Consider the following 6,633-nt stretch of genomic DNA (forward strand, 5'->3'; position numbering starts at 1 on the left):
TGAGATTATACACTCACTAGACCTTTTGGTCTAACGCTCAAATGTTGGATTAACCTGTTTTGCAGGACAATGTACTCTGAAAGATAAAGGCAAGGGAAAAGTCTAATTGTTGATATTAGCTTGTTGTGCATATGTATAAGATACATTTTGATAGTTCATGTTTTGTAATAATACTACTTTAGTATTATAAGAATGATGATGTGAATTATATGTATTTGGAATATGAGGGTTGTTACAGCATCATCCATCGATCCGCTAGTTGTACTTGGTCCATCGGTTCGATGGTTGGTCTTTCCATCGATGCTCTGGTTAGTCTTTCYATCGATCCAGACTTAGTCTTTTCTGCCTTGATGTATTCATCGATCTTCTGGTTCTTCATCACCTATTGTTTTTCATTACTTTTTTACATTTTGCATTATGGGGTTTAACAAGTCGTCCTCTGCATTCTTTGGAAAAATGATCGATTTTACCGCACCTGAAGCAGCGGAGGTCATTTTTCCTTCCATCTTTGTTCTCTTTCTTCTCCTCTCTTCTTTCTTCTCTCTCTTCTCTTCCATCTCTTCTGTCTTCCCTCTGATGGAATTTAGATGGCTTCCTTTCATAGGATGGCTGGTACCTCTCCCTCTTGAATTCTCTTCGTTCATAGGCTTTTTTGATGAACTTTTTCTGGAACTGCATTGTAATCAAGGCCAGAGATTTGGCAAAGGCTTAGATATCATCATCTGATTCAGAAGTTTCATCTTCAGATTCTGATTCCACCACAAGTGCTTTCTTTCTTTTCTTCTTGCAGTCTCTGGTGGAGGTCCTTTATACTTCCTTTTCTTCAGCTGCTAGAGCCAGGGGTCCACCGATGGACACCTTTTTCTTTATGATGTCGTTCTCTTGTACAGCAAGCATTCCGTATACGTCATGGAGTGACCAACCATCTAAGTCCTGATTTGCTTGAAGGGACATCGACAGCTGTGTCCATTCATCGCCGAGACTTTTAAGGAACAAAACATTATTTTCTTCCTTCGTTCTGGAGATATTGTTTCGACGACATTGATTAATCAATGTGTTGAAACGATCGTATGTCTTCTGAATTGGTTCATCAGAAAGAGCCTTAAAGTTGGGCTCTACGATTCTTCTTTGTTTTTGCCCCTCCTTCCAATTAGCATGCTAGCTTATCCCATAGTTCCTTGGCAGTGGAATATGCATCAAGGGATTCGAAGATTTCATTGGGCATGGCCATGATTATCAGTCTTTTGGCCTTTTTGTCGGTCTCAACCCGCTCTATGTCATCTTCATTCCAATTCTTCTCATCCTTGGGCATGTAGTAGGCGGGAATTTCAGTTGTGGTATTTGTTCCTGGGACTCTTGGAACAAGAGTTTGTGGAACATAGGGACCCTCCATGACAGATCGTAGAAGGTTTCTGTCCATCCCTTCCAGAAAATTCGTCATTCATATCATCCATTGTGGGTACTCTTCTCTTTGAAGAGTTAGAGGTTTGGTGAGGGAACCAACACTGTAGGCGGAGTTCCAGTTGGCCATTAAGATTTTTTTGAAGAGAGAAAGTTTATGTTTTAGAGAAGATAATTTTTGTGAAAAACGTGAATTGAAAGATTTTTTATGATCGTTTGATTGGAAAAACAATCAATTGGCTCTGATACCAATTGTTGATCCCAGATTTCTCAATAACACTAATAATCAAGTTAAGAATACCAAATTATAGTGTTTAGAAGAATAAAATGTTGAACACTCAAGAACAATGTATGAACATTCAAAGAATAATCTTGAGTGTAATATTCGGGTTACAAGTTTTAATTAAAGATTTTGGAATATATATATATATATATATATATTTGTGTAAGAGTGTGTGTGTGTGGGTGCACTTAATATATAATTGTTTGGGAAGGGAAGTCGGCTGAATGCCAACTCCCACAATTTCATTTACTATAAATAGTAAATGAGATTTTGGAAAGGAAGTTTTTTTTACACACTTTCTATAATAGGAAAGATTTCCTTTTAAATCATACGAATTGGCAGAAAAGAAGAAGAGAATTCAGAATCAGGATTGTGTGTCCCACTTTAATGATCAATCTTCGTAAAACCTTGATAACCATGGCAGATATGAGATTTAACATTCAAGAACATATATGATAGTTGAGAGAGAAAGTCAAACATTCAAAGCTCTAGTCAACTCTCTATTACATATCAGATTTACAAATGAGCTCCCTTCTCTAACAATTACAAAGATATTACCCTATTTATAGGGTCAAACTTCTAAACACAAGTCAAAGTCAAACCTGCCTAAGAAAATTCAAACATGATGACTTTTACAATTATAGACAATATTTAACTTTCAAGACGAATACAATTTAATACTGATTTTCAGTCCTAACATTCTCCCCTTTTGGATTCAAGTTTGGACTCTTGTGAATTTCGTCTTGCGCAGTCCAAGAATTTTCTCCAGCCTTTTCAGAGCATTCCTATATTGGATCTTTTCCTCGAGCAAGTTTATCGCGTTTACCAGTAAGTATCTTTCCTTGGAACTCATCCGTTCTGATTCAGCAGCTTTATTGTTTATCACCCTCTTTAAGTCAAGTGCCCTTCTCACTAATTTTATTGTGCCATCAGAATATTATTCAGCTCGCTAAACCTCATGAACTTCTTTACTTGAAGTTGAGCAAAGTAGACGACCCCGAACTCTGGGCTTTCAAGAACCATATACACTGGATAGCCTTCAATGTCTTCTAGGTCTTGATTTGGTCTTTTAAGATTGATGATTCGCTGATTGTCTTCAAGGCCCATCTGTACATCAATGACCATCGTCAGTTTTACATGACAGAGTATAAATCTCTTGATTGCTTCAAGAGCAACCAATTCTCCTTCCTTTCTGATCGTCATGTTTTTTAGTTCAAAATACATATATTCAAAATACATACATCTCGTGAGCGGATAAGTGTCCGGATTCGCACAATTCTTGATCGGATAAGTGTCCGGATTAGTGACCGGATATCTAAATCGCTGACTTAATCGTACATCTCGTGAGCGGATAAGTGTCCGGATTCGCACAACTCTTGACCGGATAAGTGTCCGGATTCGCACAATTCTTGATCGGATTCAGGTAAATCGCTCACTCTCATTAACCGATTTAGGACTTGGCATTTTATACATCGAGGTATCCGGACTTTAAATCGCTCAGTTAATCATTTAAATCGTTCAACTGATTCATCTAAATCGGACAACTCCTTCTCTGGTTTCTACCTTCATTGCTCAATTGTTCATCACAGGTTCTATCTTTACTAAATGGAAGACTGCTCAAGTTCTATCACTGGCAAATTGATCGATTTAATACAGGTTGTAATTGATTTGGTACAAGTTGTGAGCGATTTAGGCTCACTGTTTTGAGCAATTTAGTTACTACATTGAACGATTTAGTACAACTCTTGAGTGATTTGAGTTCAGCCTTGTGTGATTTAAGTCTAATTTTGAGCGATTGAGTTCAACTGTTTGCTGCCTTCATTGCTTGAAAATTAATCAAGAAATTCTGTGTGTTGAACATATTTTTAGACTGAGAAGAAAAGAGGAATTTCATTGATTTTGAGCTTCTTGATGTTGATGTGTGTATTTTAGTTGTGTTGTGTTTGTGGATTTGAGGACAGGAACATAAGCTATCTGGACAGGTTTATGTACAATAGGTTTATGTACAGCAGGTTTAGGTTTGTGTTTTGTGACTGTTTAGTTGTGAATTTTGAGGACTGTTAGACTCTAGAAGCAGCAGCAAGTAAAGTTGAATTTAAGCTTCTGTACATGTGTTTAGTTTGGCAAGATTGAATGACTGTACTCCTAGTGCAGTGGTGCTGTTAGTCTTATTGAATGGTTTCAAATCACTGTTAGTGGTTTCTATCATTTGGGTATTTTGATACTTGTTGATATTTGATAGAAAACAATTAAGATTTTCCAAGGCATTTTGCAACCATTCCAGACAATACCAGTTTAGTACAGATTAAAGACTGTTTAGAGTGTAGTTTTGAAGCTGTTGTTGTTTGATTTTGAAGTTCTGGATTACCTCGACAGCTTCTATCAGTGGCTATAAGAGCACAGTCTCATGTATTGGTAGCCAACCTTGTTGTGGAAGTAGTGAAAAGTATAAGGGGTTTCTAATGTCAGCATTTAGGACCTTCACAGTTTCTGCTGGACTGTGACATTGAGTTCTCTGTTATCCAAAGTAATATTCATCTAAAGATTGTTTTTGTTTATGCAGGTCTGTTCATTTCACAAGATTGAAAGCCTTTTTGCAGCAAACTGTTTGGAAGTTCGGTTTTGTCCAAGTTGGTAGAAGAGACAGGACTGCATCAACTTAAACAATACTGATTTCCAAGAGCAGTAGCACAAGCTTTGGTTGTTATCAGAAGTGGGATTCTTGGTGCTATCTTATTTTATTATGAATTACAATCTTAGAATCTTACACATCTTGTTCGGACTTCTGTAAATTGCACAGTCTTTCCTGGTTTATGGTTTCTTAAATTATGGTGTGGATTTTTGTATTGATTGAATAATCTGTTTTGGTGCTGATTTTGGTTTTCTGACAGACTTTGAGTTGTTTGTCTGGATTGTAATTGTAAAGGTTTCTGTTGATTTGGTTTTTGAACAGTTTTATTGGGCTTGTTTCATTTTTTTTTTTTTTTGGATTTTGAGTTTTATTTTTTTGTTTAGATTTTAATTTTTGGATCATTTTCGTTTATCTGTTTTGTGTGTGTTTAAACTGTTTGAGAATCATTGAACTATTTTCCATCGCCTAAACTGTTTTTCATCAGTTTTAACTGTCTTCAACTGTTTTGAACAATTTTTTAACTGTATTCAACGGTTTTGACTGTTTTTACTGATTTTTGACAGTTCTTCGTCGTTTTTCTAAATACTCATCAGTTTTAGTGTTTTTCAATTTTTTTTGAGCTTAATCGTGTTTGATTTCTTTTACTGGTTTCACTGCATAGATCCTATAACTGATCAATCTATTTTTTTAATGGCATATATTTCTAAAGGAGATGAGAGAGAAGATTGCTGAGCTGGAAAAGAGCATTGTGAACTATAAAATTATGAATTATGCTAATGAGAAAAGTATTAAAATTTTGAATCAGGAGCATAAAGAAATATTAGAAAGAGTTGAGAATGAATCCAAATATCATATTAATAAACATAAAAAATCCTTGGATGATGTCAGAATAGAATGTGAAAAAGAGATACAAACAAGGGTTAAGTCTAATAAAGATTTGTTCAATAAACTCCGAAAAGTTCAAAATGAACTAAATGATGAGAGGAACTCTCCAAGGAATAATACAGAGACAAAGGATTTAACTGAGAAGGTTCATAAATCTGAAAATGATCTGATTGAGCTAAGAAAGCTTTTGAATTTAGAGAAGAAAAGATTTTCTAAAATAGAGAAAAGATTTTGTACTGAACGTGAATCTTAAGAAAATAAGATTAATTCTCTTAAGCTGAATGTTAAATTTCTTTTAAATCGAATTTCAGATTTTGAATAACTTATCATCTCGGAATGATCCAAGTTTGATAAAGAGAAGAAAGAGTATGAAGAAGAATGTCAAAGAAAGAATTTGGAATTGTCAGATAGCATTGTTCAGAAGAGGAAAGAATTAGATGAAGAGAAGAGAGTGTTTATTCTTGAAAAAAAACACTGTCAAGAAAAATGCTGCAATTGCCAAAGAGCTTACTGTCACACCGCCTAAAGCGGAAACACGAGGTATGGCAGGTAGAGTCTCATAGCGATAAAGTATAAGTAACACAACCATACATTTTAAAATTTAAAAACATAATAACCAAAGTTTACAATCCCAAAGACAAGTTTATAATTTAAACACAAAAGAAATTTGAAGGTGATGATTGTGACACGGCTTCTTTTAAGAGTCACCATGAGCCTTTCTTACCCCTGAAAAAGCACATCAAAACAAGTGTCAACTACAAGAGTTGGTGAGTTCACAGGTTTTCATTTCACAACAAATCTTTAAGCAATAAATAAGTCGWGTAAATMTKTTACTTACTCGCAACACTTTCACACGAGGCACAATGTACTCCAAGAAATTTTTAAGTGTTGGGCCACTACTAAACCTGACACCTACGCCCTTTTATACCGAACTACCTCAGCGGTGGGACTAAACCCCTCATGTGTAGAACCGTTGTTTTAGTTCTATGCACCCCTACTCACCAGCAGAAGGTGGGATTGTCAGTCCAAATAGCGCTATCCACTTAAACTATCGGCTCAACGAGTTAATAGTAGTGTCACACCGGGACTTTTGAAATAACCCAAACACAACTATTACTTGAGTACAAGGTGTTAGAGCTCGCATTCACAATTTCAGTTCAAAATATAATTCATAAGAATCAATTTGAATCCACAGTTTAATCGCAACGAATATTGCATGCAAAACATCACTATATTTATACATGCTTTTTCCCCCAAAAACGCGAAAATAGTAAAAAGGGGTCGTGAATACTCACTTTTCGTATTGAAAATAGCTTATATAACACATTCAATCGTGTTTTTCACCCCAAAACGTAATAAATACTTTGAAAGAGGGGCTATGAATACTCACTTTTCGTAATGAAAATAGCTCATATAACACATTCAATCGTGC

Source organism: Cynara cardunculus, assembly GCF_001531365.2.
Source record: "Cynara cardunculus var. scolymus isolate 2C chromosome LG 8, CcrdV1, whole genome shotgun sequence".
NCBI classification, from domain to species: domain Eukaryota; kingdom Viridiplantae; phylum Streptophyta; class Magnoliopsida; order Asterales; family Asteraceae; genus Cynara; species Cynara cardunculus.